Raw genomic sequence first — 24,058 nt, forward strand, 5'->3', positions numbered from 1 at the left:
TTTAAAAAAAGATTTATTTATTATTTATTTGAAAGTCAGAGTTACACAGAGAGAAGGAAAGGCAGGGAGAGAGAGAGAGAGAGGTCTTCCATCCGTTGGTTGACTCCCCAATTGGCCACAACTGGCCAGAGCTGAAGCCAAAAGCCAGGAGCTTCTTCCAGGTTTCTCACGGGGGTGCAGGAGCCCAAACACTTGGGCTATGTTCTACTGCTTTCCCAGGCCATAGCAGAGAGCATGACTGGAAGTGGAGCAGCCGGGACTTCAGCGCCCATATAGGATGCCAGCACTGCAGGTGGCAGCTTTTCCTGCTACACCACAGTGCCAGCCCCATAAGTAAATGTTTCAAAAAAATTAGGTAATAGAACTCAAGAAAATGTTAGAAATAGAAAAATCATACCAGTGTTGGAAACCAAACTAGAGGGAACTCAAGAGCCAATCAACACAACAGATAGAGCCTTAAGAAGTATGGAAGATGAAAAGGAAATTTAAAATAAAACTATGGTTCTGGCGCCACGGCTCAATAGGCTAATTCTCCACCTGCGGCGTCAGCACACCGGGTTCTAGTCCCGGTTGCTCCTCTTCCAGTTCAGCTCTCTGCTGTGGCCCGGGAGTGCAGTGGAGGATGGCCCAAGTGCTTGGGCCCTACACCCGCATGGGAGACCAGGAGAAGCACCTGGCTCCTGGCTTCGGATCAGCGTGGTACGCTGGCCGCAGTGCACCTGCCATGGGGGCCACTGGAGGGTGAACCAAGGGCAAAAAGGAAGACCTTTCTCTCTCTCTCACCGTCCACTCTGCCTGTCAAAAAAAAATAAAAATAAAAAATAAAACTTGGCAATAGATGAAAATTCTGAGAGAAAGTGACAAATATAGGAAAAAGACAAATAGAAAAAAGGAAAAATATATATACATATATAATAGGAGTCCTTGTGTTACGGATGGAATGGCAGAGGAGAAAAGATTTCCTTGGTTCCTTGTCTCACAGGAAAGAAGAATTTCCACGTGGACAAGGCAGAGAGGAATGGGAGATTTGTTTAAGTCAGAACCTCCTGGTGCAGTGGCCAGGAAGGGAGCTCCAAGAGAGAGGAACCGGAGGAGGCTGGTGGGGGGGAGAAGGGAGCTTTTAAGCACAATTTTGGGGAAAAAACTGCCGATCAGCTAACACTCAGTTACTAGGCGGGGACAAAACCCATCAAAAGACCTGATTTGTAATCTTATTTGCCCTGTTTGGCTTGCTCATGATAAAATAAAAGAGCCATTGGAAGGGTGGGATAGGCTATTTGGGGAGTGAGCCAGCAGATGGAAGACCTCTCTCTCTCTCCCTCCCTCTTTCTGTAACTCTGCCTCTCAAATAATTTAATTAACTTTTTAAAAAAGCTTACATGGAAAAATAAGGAACAGTAGCCAAAAATCTTCTGAAAAAGAAGGGTAATGAGTAGAACTAATGTGAGCATGTATAAAATATCTCTATATAGTGAAAATAAATCATTGGTACCAGTGCAGCAATGGACAGGAGAGCAATGAAACAAGACAAAAAGGCCAGCAGTGGACACAAATGCACGGAAAAAGAGCTGTGTGACAAAGAGGCGCACTTCAAATCAGCAAGCGCAAAGAGAACTGTTTATTCCATAAATGGTGCGGGGTGATTGGGTAACAACTGGAAAAACAAGTCGGACTCAGACCTCAGATTGTAACCAAGACAAATGCTGCTTCCCTTCCCTACTCTTCACATTTTAACTAACAAACACTTCAATTAACTAACAAAAGCTAACAATCGGTCTTATCCTGTGACTCCTCTAGGGACTTAAGCTGTTTACCTAAGAATTTCAGGGCCTAGGGTCTTCTCTTCCTGCTGCTCCCCTGACCCAGCACCCCAACAACTTTCTTTTCCCCTTTCAAGTTCATCCTGCAAATTGCACAGTGGAGGAAAGAGCTTTTTTGAGCCCGTGGAGTCCTCCTTCCTCAGTGCGCCCACTCTAACAAGCAAACTCTCTCCCTGAGTGGACTCCCCTCTCTCCGCTGTATCGCCTGCCCAGCCTTCAGCAGCCAGGGCCTGATTTTGGTACAGTGACAATCTCTCTCACCAAACTAATTTCCGAGTGAATTAGGCAGATGTACTCTAGTAGGCCAGACCTTCGAGATGTGCCCCTGGAAAATCCAGATGCTGAATGGTTTACTGATGGCAGCAGCTATCTGAAGGAAGTAGTTAGAAAGGCAGCCGGTAGAAGCCCAAGCATTACCACACAATACTTTAGCCCAAAAGGCGGAGCTTATTGCATTGACTAGGGCTTTACAACTGGGAAAAGGTCAGCAAGTTTATATATATATATATATATATATATATATATATATATATATATATATTCCAGATATGCCTTCCTTGTGTTACATGCACACGCAGCAATCTGGAAAGAGGGGCTTACTGACTGCAAAGAATTCCCCTGTTAAATATGGAAAAGAGATACTGGCTCTACTCCAGGCAGCACTGGAGCCTTTAGAAGTGGCCGTCATCTACTGCAAGGGATATCAGAAGGGAGAAAATTATGTTAACCAGAGAAATGCACTAGCAGATAGAGCAGCTACACAGGAAAGTTTGGAAATGGCCCTTATACGTGAATCTGTGGAAGCGGCTAAGGAACCTCACTATACGGAGCCTGAGAACGAATGGGCTCAACAGCGAGGCTATACTAAAAAGCAAATGGATGGTGGATGCCAAATCACAGAATTATGCTACCAATGGCCACTTAATGGAGAATTACACAGCTCTACCCATTTGGGAAGAGAGATGCCTTAGTACAACTGGTCTCCTGAGCTTTTGGAGGAAAGGGACCAAATATGGTCATAAAGGAAGTGACTCGCTCTTGGCCTCTATGTTTACAGAATAACCCTGGCCACGTAAGGCCCCCTCTCCTGTCTACTCCTGTGCAGAGGAGGGGAACATAAACAGCTGGAGACTGGCAGGTTGATTTAACCAATATGCTCCCTACAAGCAATTATAGGTACCTTCTAGTCTGTATTGTTACTTTCACAGGGTGGATGGAGGCCTTTTCGACCTGAACGGAGAAAGCACATGAAGTGCTTTTAAGCCTTGTTGAAAGACATCGTGCCACACTATGGACTCCCGTGGTCACTCCAGAGTGACAATGGACCTTCATTTGTACCTAAAATAACCCCGCAGAACCCAGCAACTTCTGAGAATAATGATGACCATGCAGGAGACACTGAGGATGGCGGTGACTGAAAGAGATCCAGCTCATGAAGTGAACTCATTAGATGAGATAGGCAGAGACTTCCAGACCGAGAACAGGCAGGGTCTGTGCCCCTAGTCAGCAGGAAGTAGCTACAGAAGATGGAGACTCAACGCCCATCAACATCCCCTTAAGATTAAGGTCTGGAGTCTCTGAGGGGGGAATGAAGTAGGCAGGCATACAGGTTAAAATTGATCAGATTTGTGAACTGGAAGACCACGCCTTTGCCACACCCCTGTGTGACCTCATGCCCCTACCTGATGCCTTTGCCACGCTCCTGTGTGGCCTCATTCGCCTATCTGGCCACACCGGGGTGCCCACCAGCCAATCAGGTTAATTAGCCACTCCCCTTTGGAGTAGGTTAAAAGCCTAGGGCACAGTGTGCCCGGGCAGCTCTTCTTCCCTGGCCTCTTGCCAGGACAGGGCTTGCTGTAGCCCTGCGCCTCCAGAAAGCATGGCCTTCGGGCCATGTGCTCTATGCTTCCTGGCCTAGATGCTCATCCACGTGGCTGGTTCCTGGTGCTCGGTATGAACCCCCATTCACCTCTCTCCCCTAAATAAGCTCTCACTCTCTTATGCATCTTTCTTACTAAATAAAAGCTTAAAACGTGCCATGCTGCCTCGTTGATCTGTGCCAGTATTTAGAATTCTTCTCTAAATATTAGGCAAGAACCCCCTCGGGCTTATTAATATCGGGGATTTAGTAATAAGCCCGTGGTGAAATTGTATGGCACCCCAAATTCCGGTAGCACATGTGGCACGCTGGATAGCATTTCTAGCGAACTTTAAGGGGCCACATTTCAGGGTAAATTTTAGGGGGTCTTCTCCAATTTCACGAGCAGATCAAAGATTTAAAGATAAGAAGTGAGGGGCCTGCGTTGTGGCAGAACACGTTTACCCCTGCTGCCATGAGGATGCTGGCCGAGTCCTGGCTGCTCCACTTACTTCCAGCTCCCTGCTACTGCAGCAGAAGCCTGCACCCACCTGGGAGACCCAGGCTTTGGTCTGGCCTCGTCCCGGCCATTGTGGACATTTGGGGAATAGACCAGTGGATGAAAACTCTCTCTCTCTCTCTCTCTCTCTCTCTCTGTAACTCTGCCTTTCAAATAAATAAGTAAATAAATTTAAAAAAAAAGGGGGGGGGGTGGGGAACGGCATTGTGGCGCAGCAGGTTAAGCTACTGCCTGACACCAGCATCCCATAAGGGAGCCAGGTTGTGTCTTGGCTGCTCAACTTCAGATCTAGGCAGAAGCTTACCCTACTATGCCACAGCACTGGCCCTGGGAACTCTTTATTCGTATCTTTTGTCCATTTTCCAATTTGTGTGGGAGTTCTTTGCATATTGGAGAAATTAGCCTGCAATGCCAGCATCCCATATGGGTGTCAGTTGGTGTCCCAGCTGTCTGATCCAGCTCTCGGCTGTGACCTGGGAAAGCAGTGCAGGATGCTCCAAGTACTTGTGAAGTAGACAGGCATGCAGGTTAACACTGATTAGGTTTGTGAGCTGGAAGACCATGCCTTCACCACGCCCCTGTGTGACCTCATGCCCTCACCTGGCCACACCTGGGTGCCCACCAGCCAATCAGGTTAATTAACCACTCCCCTTTGAGAGTGGATGAAAAGCCTGGAACAGGGTGTGTCTGACCCTTCTTTCCTTCCTCCCTTGCCCTAACTTCTTGCCAGGAGGGGGCTGGCTTTAGCTCTGCGCCTCCAGGGCCTAATGCTCTCCCACGTGGCTGGTTCTGGGTACTCGGTATGAACCCAGATTTACCCCTCTCTCTTAGATAAAGCTCTCACTCTCATATGCATCTTTCGCACTAAATAAAAGCCTAAAATGTACCATGCTGCCTCATTCATTTTTGCTGGTATTTAGAATTCTCTAAATATTAGGCAAGAACCACTTGGGCTTATTAATATTGGGGATTTATTAATAAGCATATGGTGACATCGTATGGCACCCCAAATTCCAATAACATGCGGCACCCCAGATGGGACTTCTGGGGAACTCTAAGGGGCCACATTTCAATGTAATTTTAAGGGGTCAATTCCGATATCACTTGGGCCCCTGTACCCATGTGGGAGACCTGGAAGAAGCTCCTGGTTTCGAATTGGCACAGCTCCGGTCATTGCGGCCATCTGGAGAGTGAGCAAGTCGATGGAAGACCTCTCTGTCTCTCTCTCTCTCTGCCTCTCTGTAACTCTGCCTTTCACATAAATAAATAAATCTTTAAAAAAAGACAAATAGAAAAATTAGGAATAATTTCTTTGGATCTTAGCTTACACTGTTGTAGCTTAGCTCCGTCCAAGACTCTAGAAAAAACAGTTGATCCCCAGGTTCTGTGTAAGCATTCAGGGGGTTGGGGTCCATTTTATCCGAATCATCCAGGGGTTTCATCCTTCTGATTTACCCTCCAATGCCAATCATTGAACTGACTGGTGTAGGTCAGAGTACCCAGGGTCATAAATCCTAAGAGTAACTTGAAATTGTTTCGCAAATTCTAGTGGGTCTTGGATTGGATTTTTTGAGACTGGATTGGAATTTTTGAGACAAAGCTTCCAATTCATTGTTTTGAGATCTATTTAATTTCATTTTAAAGGCAGAGTTACAGAGAGAGGGAAAGGCAGAGAGAGATCTTCCACCTGCTGGTTCGTTCTCCAAATGGCCACAATGGCCAGAGCTAGGCAAGGCTGAAGCGAGGAGCACTAGGTCCACCTTCTACTGCTTTCCCAGGCCATAGCAGAGAGCTGGATCGGAAGTGGAGCAGCCAGGACTTGAACCAGCGCCCATATAAGATGCTGGCACTGCAGGCGGTGGCTTTACCCACTATGCCACAGCGCCGGCTGCTATATTTGTCTTGAAAAGAACTTCAACCCACATTTTAAACTTTAAAATCCCCCACAACACTTTGAAAATCATAAAAGTGATACTCTTCTAAATTCTGGCTTCATAAAAGGGCTTGATGAAGAACTAACTACACCCAAAAAAAGGCATTAAGGTACCCGGGTGTCTCTTCCCACAGGCAGTCTAGCGACTTGTGCTGCCCCAGACTGTAACTAACGAGGAAGAAAATCCAAAGTCATTAGCTTGCAATCAAAACAGCTAAGTTCCAGTGCGCTCCCCGGAGATGAACACATCAAACACCACGGTCTGAGCCCTGGAGATTGGGTCTATTTGAAAAGACATCAGTTAAAGGACTCCCTACAGTCTCCATGGAAAGTCTATCAAACATTTCTTACTGCAGTTGGCAGGGAGGTAGCTAGCAAGGACGAGCTGAAGGAACCAGCACCTCCCACAGGCTCCCCTGCATCCCCCAGCACCCCCCTTTCTGTGCAGTGGAAAACTGAAGCTTCCGCGGTTTTGCAGCTTAGAACCGGCATCAGCTAAAAAATCCCAAGGTGCTGCCAGCTGGGTCAGGGCAGTGACCTTTAGCTCATCATAAAGTCATTATAATAAAATTACTATGGCAACACTGCCACTCCTAACATGCACCTGGCACCATGACATGTCCAAGATTTCCAAAAATGGGCAAAGAACTGGTTATATTCAAGCCTGCTCCAAACCCCACCCCCTTTGAATGTTCAGTTAAGCCCTGCCCAGACACCACCTCCTAATGCCTCCAGTATGCGCCTGACTTGACCCTTGAACCTTTTTTTTTTTTTTAAGATTTATTTTACTTATTTGAAAGGCAGAGAGAGAGAGAGAGAGACATAGAGATTCTCCATCCGCTGATTCACTCCCCAAATGGCCAAAATAGCCAAGGCTGAGCTAGACAAGAGCCAAGAGCCAGGAGCTTCATCTGGGTCTCCCATGTGGGTACAGTGCCCAACTGCTTGCGCCATCTTCTGCTGCTTTCCCAGGCACATTAGCAGGGAGCTGGATCAGAAGTGGAGCAGCCGGGACTTGAAGCAGCGCCCCTATGGGATGCTGATGTCCCACGTGGCTGCTCTACCTGCTATTCCACAACGCCACTGTGGACTTCTGAAGCCATGACTACTATTTGTCTTTTGCAACAGAAGATGGCCCAAAGAGATTAACTCTGCTAATTGCAAAATGTCTTAGCTTTTGACCTATATATAGTTACATTATCTCTCCACTGACCCTCACCTTACCTACTACGTGTTCTTACTTGGTTATGGTAGTGATTAGAATGGTGTTTAAACTTTCCCATACCATCATGCTTAGGATATCTTCCTGCCTGGCAGAGACACAACCTTTATTCCTCCCTGTGATGTGATCCCAATGGAAATGACCGCTAATGAGGCCTACTATGAAGTCTGACCATAGGTCAAGAAGGCAAACACATATTGTCTGTTGTCTGTTCCTACTGCTGCCATAACAGATGACCACAAATTCAGTGGCTTAAAACGACAGCTGTAGATTCTGTACCAGTTCTGGAGGACAGGAGTCTGGAAGGAGAGTCCCTGGGCTGAACCAAGTTGTCTGCAGGCTTTGAGAGCTTTAGGATAGAGCTTCTGTGCCTTCCGACCTCTAGAAATGCATTCCTTGCATTCCGTGGCTCATGGCCCCACCTCCACTTGCCAGGCCAGCCACTGTTTGCTCAAAGGGTTTAAACAGCTTTCTGTGACTACACCGCCCTGTGACTGTCTTATAAAGATACTTGTGATCACACCTGGGGCTGGCTTATCTGGACGAGGGTGATCGCCTCATCTCAGAATCCTGTAATTAGGGGCTGGCACGGTGGCACAGCAGGTTAAACTTCTGTCTGCAGTGCTGGCATCCCACATGGGCGCTGCTCCACTTCTGATCCGGCTCCCTGCTAACGCGCCTGAGAAAGCAGTGGAGGATAGCCCACATGCTTGGTCCCCTGCCACCCATGTGGGAGACCCGAATGAAGCTCCTGACTCCTGGTTCTGGCCTGGCCCAGACCTGGTCATTGTGGCCACTTGGGAGTGAACCAGCAGATAGAAGATCTCTCTCCTCTCTGTCTCTCCCTCTTTCACTGTAACTCTTTCAAATAAATTAATCTTTAAAAAATGAAAAAAGTCCTATAATTAGTCACATCTGCAAAGTCCCTTTGTCCTACTTAAAGAAACATTCAATTCCCAAATTCCAAGGATTAGGATGGGAATATCTTTGGGGACACTACTCAGCCTATTAAGAGGAAAGCATGGGAGGCCACTGGTTTGCACCAGGCTCTTGGACTTGGTGAAATGGAGTCACTCGTGCTAGAGTTTCATGTCCCCAAGCCAAAACTAAGTTATCTGACCTGCTGAGAAGTCTGGAGAGAGATGACAGCCAAGTGCCCCCAAAAGGCCAGTGTTAGCTGGCATGGTCAGGAAGTCCCTAGCTGAATAACCGAACCGATGCTAATCTGCTTTCTGTATTTTCTGTTTCCTCCTTTTTCTAAAGTTACTTCACTAAAACCCACTGCTCTGCCACACCCAGGGGCGTGCCTCTGTATTTTTAGATGAGACACTGCCTTATTCATAGATCACAAATATGAGTCAATTAGAGCATTAAAGTCAATTTATTAAAATTTTGTCTTTTGACAAGACTACCAAACTCTTGGCTCAAACTGGCTGCCCGCTGATACACAGCAGTGCAACCTCTCACTCTCACTCTCTGGTGTGTGCACGTGTGAAATCAGCCATCTCGAGGCCTGGGTCTTCCTGCTGGGCAGCAGTGTGTCACGTCCACGGTCCTCACTGCTGCTAGTCCTTGGTCATTGTCTCTAGCTCTTTTCACACAGTAGAGGTTTTTTTTTTTTTTTTTTTTTTTTTGACAGGCAGAGTGGACAGTGAGAGAGAGAGAGACAGAGAGAAAGGTCTTCCTTTGCCGTTGGCTCACCCTCCAATGGCTGCCGCACCGTGCTGATCCGAAGGCAGGAGCCAGGTGCTTCTCCTGGTCTCCCATGGGGTGCAGGACCCAAGCACTTGGGCCATCCTCCACTGCACTCCCTGGCCACAGCAGAGAGCTGGCCTGGAAGAGGGGCAACCGGGACAGAATCCCGTGCCCTGACCGGGACTAGAACCTGGTGTGCCGGCGCCGCAAGGTGGAGGATTAGCCTAGCGAGCCATGGCGCCAGCCCGAGATTTTTTAAAAATGCGTATTTTTCATAGAGAAAATGCCCCATGAATTCAGTGTTATCCCTTTCCTGAGGGGTGAGGGACCCCCAAATTGGGTCTTTTGTCAGCTTAGCGTCACAAGGTGACTGATGAAACCGAAGCGGGGCAGCAACTGCTCCAGTGCTGTCGAGCAGGAGCGGGGCTCCCAGTCAACTCCTCAACCCTCTGAGGGCGGCGGCGTCACAGGCGGGGGACAACTGCTGGGAAGGGGGCAGATGCTCCAGGGTGGGAGGAATACCCACGGATCTTCTGGAAAACGGGTTGCATAAAGCTCGGAGTCAGGAAGCCACCGTCTCTCTGTTCCTTGATGTGCTCCTCTGCGGGTTGTCATGGTGATTGTCAACCATCACTGTGCAGGTGGGAGTGCCTTTAGCAAGGACATGAGATGCTAATGACTTGAGGTCGGCTTGAGGTCGCTTGGCAGCCATCTTGGATCCTAACAATCCAAACCAGTTGGCTGAGGAGGAGCTTTGGCTCAAAGTTATCCTGTTCTCGAAGGGAAATAGTGCTGGGGTCGGTGTTGAAACCTAAGGAGGTGGCGTTATTGCTTTACATAACAATAGTGATACTTCCAATTCCCAGCAAACTCGATATGGACTTTTCCCCCACTGAGTCTCATAAGTAGACTCGAGCTTGTCTGATTTGAGCATCGCGGGGGAGGGGAGCAGTTGAAACAGAAAGCCCCCTCCGTCGTCTCCAGCTCACATTCAAGATCGCTCAGTATTTACTTGACCTGCGACGTACTGTTTCCCACTGAGAACTGTGGCTCTGGAGGATGCTAGGGATGATAAAGTATAGTAGCACATAATTATTCACTAGTCTAGTCCACTTTGTATCCAAAACATTATTTAAAAAAATATTTATTGGCAGGCGCTGTGGCTCACTAGGCTAATCCTCCACCTGCGGCGCCGGCACCCCGGGTTCTAGTCCCGGTTGGGGCGCCAGATTCTGTCCCAGTTACTCCTATTCCAGCCAGCTCTCTGCTGTGGCCCGGGAAGGCAGTGGAGGATGGCCCAAGTGCTTGGGCCCTGCACCCCATGGGAGACCAGGAGAAGCACCTGGCTCCTGGCTTCGGATTGGCGCAGCGCGCCGGCCGTAGCAGCCACTTGGGGGAGCGAACCAACGGAAAAAGGAAGACCTTTTTCACTGTCTCTCTCTCTCTCTCATTGTCTAACTCTGTCTGTCAATAAATAAATAAATAAAATTTTAAAAGATTTATTTATTTATTTAGAAGAGTTACAATGGGGGGGGGGGCTTCCATCCACTGGTTCACTCCCCAAATGGCTGCAATAACCAAGATTGGGCCAGGCCAAGGCCAGGAGCCAGGAATCAAGCATTTGAGTAGGGAGCTGGATTGGAAGTGGAGCAGCCAGGACAGGAACCGGTGCCCAAATGGGATGCCGGCGCCGCAGATGGCGACTTATCCCACTACACCGCAGGGCTGACCCCACAAAACATTCTTAAAACAGCAACACCAACATAACCAATAAGATTACTGAACTTTTTTGCACATGCTTTTTCTCTCTTTTTTTAAAAGATTTATTTATTTTACTTGAAAGTCAGAGTTAGAGAGAGAGAGAGAGAGAGAGAGAGAGAGAGAGGTCTTCCATCCGCTGGTTCACTCCCCAGATGGCTGCAACGGCCAGAGCTGTGCCATTCTGAATCCAGGAGCCAGGAACGTTTTCCAGGTTGCTCATATGGGTGCAAGGGCCCAAGGGCCTGGGCCATTTTCTACTACTTTCCCAGGCCCTAGCAGAGAGCTGGATCGGAAGCAGAGCAGCCGGGTCTTGAACCGGTGCCCATAAGGATGCCAGCACAGCAGGCAGTGGCTTTACCCGCTGTTTGAGAGCACTGGTCCCTGCACATGCTTTTTCTCCACCTCTCCACACCTCAACCCTTCCCACACTCCCCTCCCGCCTTTTTTTTTTTTTTTTTTTTTTTTTTTGAATAGTGGTATGTGTTACTGCTCAAAATTAGTTCTGGACTGCTCTCTGCTCCAAACCAATGCAAGCTGACGCAAGGGAACAGAATTACTAGGGGAAGGCAAATTTCTTTATCCCAACTATGTTCTACCCGAATTGCAATCTAGTAAGAGGACTTTTTTTTATTTTTGTTTTCCTTTGTTTTTGTAACAGGACTTTTTTTTTTATTAAAGATTTATTTTATTTATTTCAAAGACAGAGTTACAGAGAGACAGGTCTTCCATCTGCTGGTTCACTCCCCAGATGGCCATAATGACTGGAGCTGAGCCGATCCAAAGCCAGGAGCCAGGAGCTTCCTTTGGGTCTCCCAGGTGGGTGCAGGGGCCCAAGGACTTGGACCATCTTCTGCTGCTTTCCCAGTCCATAGCAGAGAGCTGGATCAGAAGAGGAGCAGTCAAGACTAGAACCGGCGCCCATATGGGATGCCGGCTCTTCAGACCAGGGCTGTAACCCACTGCACCACAGCGCCGGCTCTGTAACAGGACTTTTAAAAGGAGCAGGGCCAGCAGTACCTTGGCCTCAGGCCAGGCCATAATGATTGGCACTTGGGTCAGATCCCTGTTGGAATCAGAAAAGGGGAAGTCCCTTTAAGAGTAGAGAAGGTTCAGTGCTGTGGTATAGCGGGTAAAGCCGTCGCCTGCAGTGCTGGCATCCCATATGGGTACCGGTCCAAGTCCCGGCTGCTCCACTTCCAATCCAGCTCTCTGCTATGGCCTGGGAAAGCAGTAGAAGATGGCCCAAGTGCTTGGGCCCCTGCACTATGTGGGAGACCTGGAAGAAGCTCCTGGCTCCTGGCTTCGGAATGGCCCAGCTCTGGCTGTTGCAGCCATTTGGGGAGTGAACCATCAGATGGAAGACCTCTCTCTCTCTGTCTCTGCCTCTCTCTGTAACTCTGCCTTTCAAAAAATAAGTATATATATATATATATTTAATTATACATATAAATATAACACATAACACATTAAATTATATATTTATAAATATATATTTAATTATATGCAATTCATATATATATAAAGAGTGGACCAGATACTTGCCGCTCCCAGAAGCTGCCTTTTAGTGCTCCTCTGAGTGTGCAGCTTCATCATAAAAGAGGACAGCCAGGACCCCACCCTTCTGCGTTTCCAGTTTTATCCTGAGAACAGGAAGACTCTCCCAGTCCCAACCTTCTGATGGCTTCTTTGTTCCGTCTTGAGCAGCTAGACAGGACCACAGTTCTGCCTTCTGATGAGTTTCGTCCCTGCCCTTTGGTTGGCTGCCGGTCTGCTCACCTGTAATTGTGCTTTGTAAGACCCACCTTGACAGGTTTTCATCTTCCCTCTGGGAGCCCTCTCCCGACGCTGCAGCAGGAGGTTTCTGACTTAAGTGAATTATGCTTTGCTCACTGTCCTGTCCGCATGGAAAGTCTTCTATGTGGGCCAAGAACCAAGGCCACCTTCTTCTCTCGGTGCCCCCATAACGCTTCCATCCTGAGGTCATAAATCTAATCCACTGGTTTATGGACCAGACAGGCAGATTCCTTTGCCGGTTTCAGAAATTTTCAAAGAAGTGTTGTTTATCTGTTAAACTAAACAGACTAATTAGCCACAAAGTCAGTAGTTAGTTTTTGTTCATTAGAGTGTGAGCAGGAAAAGGAACGGGCTGGCTTCCTGGCAGAGCAGGTTATGTATCACATGAGTGCCCATTCAAGTCCTGGCCGCTCTACTTCCAATTCAGCTCCCTGCACTGAGCCTGGGAAAGAAGCAAAAGCTGACCTGAGTACTTGGGCCCTGCCACCCATATCGGAGGCCCAGGCAGAGTTCCAGGATCCTGGGTTCGGCCTAGCCCAGCCTTGGCCAGTGCAGTCCTGTGGGGAATGAACCAGTGGACAGAATATTGATCTCTTACTCTTTCACTTGGTTTTCTCTCTCACTGTAACTCTGCCTTTCAAATAAATGAATATATCTTTAAAAAATGTTTAGGGGCCAGCGCTGTGGCGCAACGGGTAAAGCTACCACCTGCAGTGCCAGCATCCCATATGGGCTCCAGTTTGAGTCCTGGCTGCTCCACTTCCTCTCGGGCTCTCTGCTATGGCCTGGGAAAGCAGTATAAGATGGCCCAAGTCCTTGGGCCCCTGCATCCATGTGGGAGACCTGGAAGAAGTCCCTGGTTCCTTGCTTCAGATCGTCCCAGCTCTGGCTTTTGTGGCCATTTGGGGAGTGAACCATTGGATAGAAGACCTCTCTCTTTCTCTCTGCCCCTGCCTCTGTAACTCTGCCTTTCAAATAAATAAATAAATCTTTTTTTAAAAAAAGTCAGAGTGATTTGTAGATACAACTCCAAGAACATAATTATATTCCCTTGCTTCCTGCCTCCCCCAAATAAGAAAATCTTAGAAAAAAAGGAAAAGTGGGGCTGGCACTGTGGCATAGACGGTAAAGCTGCTGCCTGCAGTGCAGGCATCCCACAGCAAATAAATAAACCTGAAAAGAAGGAAAAAGAAGATGTAGTGGGTGTGGTTACACACCTAGTGCTGCTTCTGCACTGCGGGGCACCAGCCATGCATCCTTTATACCACTCATGTTGGCTTCTTTCCGCATGTACAATATTCATGATATGTGCCTGTGCACTTTCATTTTTATCCAGGGCCTTGTCCCCACAGAGGTACTATCCCTAAGCAGAGGGATAGTACCATGTATAGATGAGAACAGGGTTTATTTAAAAGTGAGGCAGTAAGCATACACTCACCCGTGAGTGTGGGCTACCCCACACGGGGAGATACCAGTCACGCATGGGCCAGTGTCAGCCACGAGAGAGAGAAAAAGAGAAAGAAGGACCTCAAGTGTGGTCCCTGGCAAAGAGACATTCTCAGCCTCTTTTATGAGGTAGGGGTGATGCCTTAATTGGATAAACAAACAGGGTAGGGTCTTAGTATTTGAGAAGTACTCTAGGATTTTCTTTTAACTTAAAAAAAAAAACTGTTAGCTGCTTCTTTTTTTTTTTTTAAGATTTATTTATTTATTTGAAAGGCAGAGGCAGAGGCAGAGACAGAGACAGAGAGAGGTTTTCTATTCGCTGGTTCACTCCCCAAAAGGCTGCAACAGCCGGAGCGGAGCTGTACTGATCTGAAGCCAGGAGCCAGGAGTCTCCTCCAAGTCTCCCACACGGGCACAGGGACCCAAGCACTTGGGCTGTCTTCCACTGCTTTCCCATGTCACAAGCAGAAAGCTGGATCAGAGAAGAAGCAGCCAGAACATGAACCAGTGCCTATATGGGACAATGGCACTGCAGGTGGAGGCCAGCCTACTGTGCCACAGCCCGGCCCACCATGTAAGTTTTTGAATGAATTTATTTGGTTCAAAAACTCCAATTGTTATTTTTGGGGGTGGGAGAAGGAGGGAAAAGCATTAAGTTTTTTTTTTTTTAAATGTGTTTATTTGTTTGAAAGAGGATCTTCCATCCTTCCATCTGCTAGCCCACTCCCTAAATGGGCTGCATCAGCTACGGCTGGGCCAGGCTGAAGGTAGCAGTCAGGAACTCAGTCCCATCTCCCATGTGGGTGGCAGGGGCCCAAGAACTTGGGCCATCTTCTGCTGCCCATGAGTCACATTAGTAGGGAGCTGGACCAGAAGTGGAGCAGCTGGGACCCAAACTGGTACCCATATGATGCTGGCATTGGAGGTGGTGGCTTAACCCACTGTACCACAACGCTGGCCCCAAATAGCTTTAGGCTGGCACTGTGGCAGAGCAGGTAAAGCTGCAACACTAGCACCCCATATTGGCACTGGTTAGTGTCTTGGCTGCTTTCCAAGTGGTTAATTGTGCAAGCTATCCAAGCCCATCTTCAAACTAAGGGAGAAAGGAAAAGAAATGGATTTTAAAATATAGCATAGGGGCAGGTGCTGTGGCACAGTGGGTTAAAGCCACAGCCTGCAGAGCCGGCATATGGGTACTGATTCGAGTCCTGGCTGCAGCACTTCCGATCCAGGATGAGCGAACACACCTCAGACACGTTGGCTCCCTTTCGGTTCCCTTAGAGCCCTCCCCTGTTAGTGCGTGGCTCTCATAACTGGTGATACTTCAAGAGTGGTCCAGGAAGCACCGACACCAAAACCCAGTGGCTATCCAAGCCGATTCATGGATGCCATCCCATCTGCTGGTTCAGGGAGGTGCTGGGCCCTCTGCACGTTAACAAGCTCCCAGGTGAACCTCGTGCCCACACAAGAGCAAGAACCCCCAGGAGCTGCAGCTGCTTCGCTGGAGCCCGACTGCGATCATCAGATCTGGAAACGCGGGTTTCTCACGACCAACCGTTAGGAGAAGGCTTGCAGAGGTTCTCAGGCAGCTGCAGAGTGAAAACGCAAGTGACGGAGGATGACTGGACTCGCGCAGCGAGTGCGTCCTGAGCAAGTCACCCAACACTCAAGCGCGATCATCATCGGCGTCCGAGGCTAGCATCTCGCGGGATTCTCACAAGGTCCAAGGCGCCTTTGGGAAGAATGGGTGCGCCCTCGCCTAGGCTGCGTCCTGGTCCTACCCCTGTGCTCTTCTTTCTTGTTGCTGGTTCTGCACATGCATCAGTCCCACGGAACTCAGCTCGCAGGTGGAAGGCATCCTCTTTATGTGAAGCATTTAAAGCCAGCGGCACAAAATCCTGTCTGCTCTCCCAGGTCGTTGTTCAAAACTTTCAAGTACAGCCTTCCTCACCTGTTTCCATGACTCTAGCTATTTCTTTCTCTTTTTTAATAGAGTAATTTTATTACTTTTCTAAAAAATGTATTTATTTATTTGAAAGTCAGAGTAACATAGAGGGAGAGAGAGAGAGAGAGAGAGAGAGAGAGAGAGAGAATCTTCCATTTACCAGTTAACTCCCCAGATGGTTGCAATGTCCAGTGCTGGGCCAGGCCAAAGTCAGCAGTCAGGAGCTTCCTTCAGGTCTCCCACATGGGTGCAGGGGCCCCAGTACTCGGACCATCCTGCACTGCTTTTCCCAGACCATTGGCAGGGGGCTGAACTGGAAGCGGAGCGGCAGGACACGACCCAGTGCCCGTATGGGGCACGAGCGTCACAGGTGGCAGCTTTACTCACTGCACCACAACGCCCTCCCCAGTTCTAGCTCTTTCTTTTCCTAATCTTAACTGTGCATATTACACAAATCCTGGAGACGAGTAAAAACCACTCGGCCATTCTTTGGAAGAGAAGTGCCGCCCTCTCTGTGTGGCCTCCTGGGTGCTGTGGCTTTGGGAGGAACTAACTGGGTGGGGCAGCCTGGGAAGCCCTCTCCACCGGGGCTGCAGAGCGGTTTCACTTTCTGAGAACAGAAACTGAAGGGCAGTTTCACTTTCCCAGTCCTGCAGTCGGCAGCGTGGAGCTCTACAGCGAGACCAGCCCCAGGGCCCCGGCACCCTCGGATGGGATAACAGAAACTGACGCACACAGGGTGGGGTGCTGTGCCAGGCCCCGCGCTCGGGACCAGTTCACCCACACCCACACCCACGGGCTGCACTCCCCATGCTCCGTGGGCCCCTAACTCTCAGCCCACGGGTACTGTGGCCGCCCATGGCGAGTGCCACCTCTCCCAACACACTGCGGGCCCTCAGGGTGGTGGCCCCTTGGTCCGTGGGTGACACATGGCACTGCTCCCCGGGAGGGAGAGTCATAGCCGTCGTCCTGAGTGGGGTGCAGCTCGTCCTGGGGGTGCACGGAGGAAACAGCAGAGCCGATTTTTTTTTCATAGTTTTACCATTTTTTTTTCAGATTCTACTTCCTGTTAAAATACAAAATTCACGTTGGTTCCAGGCAAATGGATGTAACACCCGGGCTTAGAGAGACACACTAAACTTCACAGAGCCGCACAGTCAGAGGCACTTCCACCCGCATTCCCACCTGAGAGATGAGAAGACCCAGGCATGGAGTATGTGCCCAGGCTGGTATGCGCGGAAGCTGAGTCCAACCCAGCAAGTCACCTTCAGCTCAAAGACCAGGACAAGCCCCTGGGCCAGAGAACGCTTTTAGGTGCAAAGTCAGGGGACAGTCAGTAGTCGGGGAGATGTTATAACTGATACGTTTGAGTAGTTTTCAAATCTGTGTAATCAGGGGGTGAGGAAAGGCCTCAAATATTCTGTAATCAAGTTGCTCATTTTTGTTCTAAAGGTTTAAGTAGTAGTACACTCATGGAAAATTCCCCCTGACTGAAGTACTGCTCTCTGCTTTGTCATAAGGAGGAACATTTAGGTATAGGAGAAGTTACCATTGACAAAAACATTAGCCATTTGCCCATATACAGAACTAGGATTTTTAGGTAGCTTGGCTTTTCCTAGCAGATATTTCTGAAATAGAAACACGTCTCTTTACAAACAACTATTCTTCCTTTTTCCCAGTGTCAGAAATGTTAAGAAAAAGCAAATAGTATTCAGCTATTTGAATTGTTACCATCTTTTCTTGAGGGCCTTGCTTTTTATTTTGTGATGTCTATTGTTTTCCCAGTGAAAAGTTTTTTAAGCAGAGTAAATTCATTTTGGCCCAGTATGTATGTAAATATATTAATGTTGTATTTGTGATATAGTTAGGAGATGTATGTATCATATAGTGGATAGAGAAATAACTTTCTGCTTAGTTTCCATCTTCCTGAGGATACTTTATAGCAAAAAAATCAATTGTCATTTATTGAATAATGATATGACACAATATCACACCCTGGACACTAGTTTTATCAATTCCTGGCAGTAATGATAAACTTATTAATAAGTATTTTTCCTGAAAGTACATCATCCTCATTCAAAAATAAGCATATCCATTGATTATTAAGTGACCAATATTATCTATGAGGGAGACAAATATGAAGTAACTTTTACCCGAACTTTTGTCAAATCCTAATCATGATAATTTTGTTTATTATATTTAATTCTAAACGAAAATATTTTCATTCTTGAACTAATTTGTCTTAAAATTGACTGTTTACTTAGGGTCAGGTTAAAGTCCTATGGGTCCCTTTGAGTATTATCTTTCCTCTTGGTTTCTACATCTGATATAAAGTCTAAATATCACACGGTCTTTTAAGCTTCAAAAGTCAAAATTCATTTGCTATGAAAACCAATAGGTATTTCCTATATATATAATAGTATAATCCTTGAAAAATTTAAAGTTATAAGTATGGTCCAATTTCCCATAAAACTTGTTAGCTTTCTTATTGGAGTTTTGTTTTCTTTCTTCTGTAAGTCATAAAAAGTAGAGGTTTTTATTTTATGCATTTTGGTAACCTGGAAGAACTAGCTGCAAGGATGATTTGGCTTATAATGATGGTCTCTTGCTCTCTTGGGTTTGGAGGATGTAATTATATTTACCTACCTTTTTGTATTTTTCTTTGTTCAGCGTATTGGCTATTTTCATACAATTGTTTGGAAATTTATCTTTCAATAATTGGAAAGAAGATTATTTTTTGCACATTAAATTTGTTACTTGAAAAAAAAAAAAAAGCCAGGGGACAGTCAGTAGTCGGTGAGAGGCGTGGCTAGATGGGGGCGGGGCAGGGGAGTGGGCGGAGCTGGCCTCAGGGAGCAAGCCTCCTGCAGCTCTGGTACCCAGGCTGAGTGCGCGGTGGAAGGGGTGCGGATCTGCTGAGCCCATCAGAGCCTGCGCTGACCTAGCCAAGGACTCGTGTTCTCTTTGATTACCTGGAATTTTGGGGATGGGATCTAAGACATCTGCCAGGGAGGGCTCGAGTGGGCATCCTAGCAGCTTTGTGGTATTTCTACAGGAAGTTATCCTGCATTTTAAAAAATATTTATTTATTTGAAAGTCAGAGTTAGCGAGAGAGAGAGAGAGAGAGAGAGAGAGAGAGGGAGAATCTGCCATCTGCTGGTTCACTCCCTAGATGGCTGCAAGGGCCAGGGCTGGGCCAGGCTGAAGCCAGGAGCTTCTTCTGAGTCTCCCACATGGGTGGCAGGGTCCCAAACACTTGGGCCATCCTTTGCTGCTTTCCTAGGCCATTAGCAGGGAGCTGGACCAAAAGTGGAGCTGCTGGGATTCAAACTGGCGGCCATATGGGATGCCAGCATTGCAGGTGGCAGCTTTACCTGTTAGGCCGCAATGCCAGGCCTCTTATCCTGCATTTTAAAGCTCCTTAAAGAAAACAGCAAGTATTTAGGAGATTATTCCAGGTCACAAAGAGGGACAGTTCACAGCTCTCATGTTGAAGTGAAAAAGCCAAGTGATTATTTCAAGTACCAAAATGACGAGAAGCCTTGTGTGTTTGTGTTTGTCTGAGCCCAGGACTGAACCCTGCCTTACAGCTTTCCATTTGGAGAGCACCAGAGGGCCCGGCCTCCCTCATCATCCTGGCTACTTGGCTTCTCATCCAACTCCCTGGGAAAAGCAGCAGAAGATGGCCCAAGTGCTTGGGCCCCTGTACCCACATGGGAAACTCAAATGGAATCCTAGCTCCTGGCTATTGCAGCCATTTGGGGGAGTGAACCAGTGGATAGAAGATCGCTTTCTCTGTCTCTCCCTTTTTGTCTTTTTTTTTTTTTTTTTTTTTTTTTTTTTTGACAGGCAGAGTGGATAGTGAGAGAGAGAGAGACAGAGAGAAAGGTCTTCCTTTTGCTATTGGTTCACCCTCCAATGGCTGCCACGGCTGGTGCGCTGCCGCCAGCGCACCGCGCTGGTCCAAAGGCAGGAGCCAGGTACTTATCCTGGTCTCCCATGGGGTGCAGGGCCCAAGCACTTGGGCCATCCTCCACTGCACTCCCTGGGAGAGCTGGCCTGGAAGAGGGGCACCCGGGAAAGAATCTGGCGCCCTGACCGGGACTAGAACCCGGTGTGCTGGCGCCGCTAGGTGGAGGATTAGCCTAGTGAGCGCGGTGCCGGCCTCCCTTTTTGTCTTTCTGCCTTTCAAATAAACAGTGAAAAAAAAGTCCTAGAGACGTTCATGAGGCTCTAGAATCAGCTATGGTTGTATCTGCAGGGACACAAAGGTAAGTGATCCAGATGTTACTGCACATGGAGGTTTACCCAACACTGTGCATGTGTGGGAGTTTTGGGCAAATATAAGCCTTGCCCAGGGTACTTGGGAGACACAAAGGAACTCTAATCTGGGAGTGTCTACTACTGGTGAGCTTCACTTTGAATGCATTTTTTTTTGTAAGATTTATTTGTTTGAAAGGCAAAGTTAGAAATCTGCCATCCTGGTTCACTCTCCAAATGGCTGAGCTGGGTCTGAACCAGGCAGAAGCCAGGAGCCAGGAACTCCATGTGGGTCTCCCACATGGGTAGCAGAGGCCTAGGCACTTGGGCCATCTGCCACTGCCTTTTCCAGGCCATTAGTAGGAAGCTGGATTGGCAGTGGAGCAGCTGGGACTGGAACCAGCACTCATATGGGATGCCGGCACTGCAGGCAGCACTTAACCCCATCGCACCACAACACCGAACCCAGAATATGAGGCCTTTAAATAAATGGGCACATGTGGCCAGCAGTGTGGTGAAGCACATAAAGCCGCTGCTGGCCGGCGCCGCGGCTCACTAGGCTGATCCTGAGGCGCTGGCACACCGGGTTCTAGTCCCGGTTGGGGTGCCAGATTCTGTCCCGGTTGTCCCTCTTCCGGTCCAGCTCTCTGCTGTGGCCAGGGAGTACAGTGGAGGATGGCCCAAGTCCTTGGGCCCTGCACCCCATGGGAGACCAGGAGAAGCACCTGGCTCCTGGCTTTGGATCAGTGCGGTGCGCCGGCCGCAGCGGCCATTGTGGGGGTGAACCAACGGTAAAGGAAGACCTTTCTCTCTGTCTCTCTCTCACTGTCCTGTCAAAAAAAAAAAAAAAAAAAAAAAAAAAGCCGCTGCCCGCGACACTGGCATCCCACACAAGCGCAGGTTCATGTTCTGTCTGCTCCACTTCCAATCCAGCTCCCTGCTAATGGCCTGGGAAAGCAGTGGAAGGTGGCCCAGAGTTTAATGCCCCTGCTACCCAGGTGAGAGAGCCGAATGAAGCTCCTGGCTTCAGCCTGGCTCAGCACCGGCTGTTGTAGCCATCTGGGGGAGTAAACCAGCAGATGGAGTATCAATCTCTGTCTTTTCCTCTAACTCTTCCAAAATAAATAAATCTAAAAAATAAAAAAAGGTAATGTAAGGGCACAGAGCCTATCGGAGCTTTGACAGTACTCACAGTTTCTGTCTGGATTACAAGCAGGAGCCACACTGGCTCGGGGCTAACCTGTATCTGTGTTTTCTCAACCAGGAAATAGTTCACATTCTAAGACTTCAGAATAATAAAGAAGCCACTGGGTGCCAAGGCCTGGATCTGTTGTATTCCACACATTCAGATCATCTTCAATGAACAGCACACGACCATCTGTACATGAGACCCCTTATCAAATGTGGTGTTTGCCAGTTACATCACACAGTTTACTTAAAAATCCTTTTTTTTAAAATTTATTTATTTGAAAGGCAGAGTGGTGGTGGGGGGGAGAAATGAGAGAGAAAGAAATATTTTCAATCCATTAGTTTTGTCCTCAGATGGCTGCAATGGCCAGGGCTGGGCCAAGCCAAAGCCAGGAGCCAGGAGCTTTATTTTCTGGGGTCCCACATAGCAGGCCATTAGCAGGGACTTAGAAGTGGAGCAGCCAGGACACGAACCCATGGCCATGTGGGTTGCTGGCGCTGCAGGTGTTGTCTTTACCCACTATACCACAATGTCAGCCCCCAAATCCCGTGATTCTTTTCTGATGCATTTTGTAGCTATGTTACCAACAGAGGCAAAATTTGCCTTGGCTTGAAAAATCAGTTTCTAGCTCTGGGGGACAGAGAGGGAGATGGAGAGGAGGTAACATCTCTGTCTCTCTGCCTCCCTCTACCTCCACCTTTCAAACAAATATGCACATTAGCAGGGAGCTGAATGGGAAGTGGAGCAGTCCTGTCGTGAACTGGCGCCCATGTGCAATGCCTGCGTCATAGGCGGCGGTTTTGTTTTTGACAGTAGTCAATGAGTAAGTTGTTATCTCCTTGTGGTTTGATTTGTATTTTCCTGATGATAAGTGGTGTTGAACATCTTTTCATGTGCTTGTGGCTATTTGTATACTTTCTTCGAAAAATGTCTACTTAAGACCTTTGCCCTTTTTTTTTTTTTTTTAAGATTTATTTATTTTACTTGAAAGAGTTACAGAGAGGCAGAGGCAGAGAGAGAAAGTCTTTCATCCACTGGTTCACTCCCCAAATGGCTGCAACGGCTGGAGCTGGGCTGATCCGAAGTCAGGAGACAGGAGCCTCCTCTGGGTGCAGGTGCAGGGGCCCTAGGGCCTGGGCCATCTTCTACTGCTTTCCCAGGTCATAGCTGAGAGCTGGATCGGAAGTGGAGCAGCTAGGACTCGAACCGGCACCCAACTGGGATGCCGGCACTGCGGGTGGCGGCTTTACCCGCTACGCCACAGCGCCGGCCCCGAATACAGTTTTTATTTTTTATTTATTTTAAGACTTATTGGGCGGGCTGGGTAAGCCCCAACGAGGAGCCAGGAGCTCCATGCCTGTCTCTCACCCCCTGCGGCCCTCCTCCTTGATGTTCGCATCAGAGTGTTACAACTTGAATGACAGGGATCTCAGAGCATAAGCAACGACAAGAACTTACAATTCTACGCTTTGGTATTTTAAATTTTAGTGACCAAAACTTGCACACCAAAGGGACATCATTTCCAGCAAGTACATGTACTATAATCCAAAGAATCTAGTGGTGTTTTACGTAAGCCACTGAGTGGCCCTGCAGCCCCGGAATGCTACCCACACAACTGTACTTTTTTTTTTTTTTGACAGGCAGAGTGGACAGTGAGAGAGAGAGAGACAGAGAGAAAGGTCTTCCTTTGCCGTTGGTTCACCCTCCAATGGCCGCCGCGGCCAGCGCACCGCGCTGATCTGAAGGCAGGAGCCAGGTGCTTCTGGTCTCCCATGGAGTGCAGGGCCCAAGGACTTGGGCCATCCTCCACTGCACTCCCGGGCCACAGCAGAGAGCTGGCCTGGAAGAGGGGCAACCGGGACAGAATCTGGCGCCCCGACCGGGACTAGAACCTGGTGTGCCGGCGCCGCTAGGTGGAGGATTAGCCTATTGAGCCACGGCGCTGGCCGCAACTGTACAACTTCTAAGTATCAAGGTGCTTCGAGAAACTTTGCGTTGGTCACCGTCTAGCAACCCTGTGCATAGTGGGGGTGGGCCTGGGAGCGCACATCAGGGCAGACTGCATCCCTCTGGCTGGGGATGGATGGGAAACACCCAGGAGATGGGAGCAGGGCAGGCCTGGGAGGTGAATGGGGCTCACGCACGCAGGGTGTGCAAAGGCCCGCCTGGGAGCAGTTGCTGCAGCCAGGCTGCTAAATGGTGTAGTGGGCAGAAGGCAACGGGGTGCGCAGCATGGGCAGAGAGGCTGCCACGCCCGAGACTCCCGCGCCTGGGAAGGGGTCATGGGAACGCACGGCCAGGCCTGCAACGTGGCAAGGAGTGGACAGCGGCAGGGGCGACTGCGGAGGGGTGGCCCTGGCTGCCATGTTTCCCGACACTGGGATCCCCACGACGTGGCTGACAGCTCTGTACTCAACAGAGCGTGCTCAGGAGGTGGCTGGTGTCGCACCGCTCACGTCACAGCAGCCAAACGCTGTCGACGCTGCGCTTCCACGTGTTTCCACGGTGCGGATGCTGACCTCCACGGACAAGAGTGGGGCATGGGCAATTCGTCTCAGAAAATAAAATGCTTCGGTTGGAAGATGCAGAACCAAAATAAAATGCTTGAAAAGACG

At 48.6% G+C, this 24,058-nt stretch overlaps 2 long non-coding RNA genes across 2 annotated transcripts; one reads left to right on the plus strand and one right to left on the minus strand.

Annotated features, from left to right (window-relative positions):
* Positions 1-8,715: 8,715 nt before the first annotated feature.
* Positions 8,716-16,512, minus strand: LOC138849228 (uncharacterized). Its single transcript, XR_011387687.1, has 3 exons — positions 16,155-16,512; positions 12,352-12,881; positions 8,716-10,110 (listed from the first exon to the last, which is right to left on the minus strand). It is a non-coding gene; the product is annotated as an uncharacterized lncRNA (long non-coding RNA).
* Positions 16,513-16,535: 23 nt separating this feature from the next.
* Positions 16,536-18,766, plus strand: LOC138849229 (uncharacterized). Its single transcript, XR_011387688.1, has 2 exons — positions 16,536-16,733; positions 17,051-18,766. It is a non-coding gene; the product is annotated as an uncharacterized lncRNA (long non-coding RNA).
* The last annotated feature ends 5,292 nt before the right edge of the window (positions 18,767-24,058 follow it).

The sequence above is a fragment of the Oryctolagus cuniculus genome, chromosome 4, assembly GCF_964237555.1.
Source record: "Oryctolagus cuniculus chromosome 4, mOryCun1.1, whole genome shotgun sequence".
NCBI lineage: Eukaryota > Metazoa > Chordata > Mammalia > Lagomorpha > Leporidae > Oryctolagus > Oryctolagus cuniculus.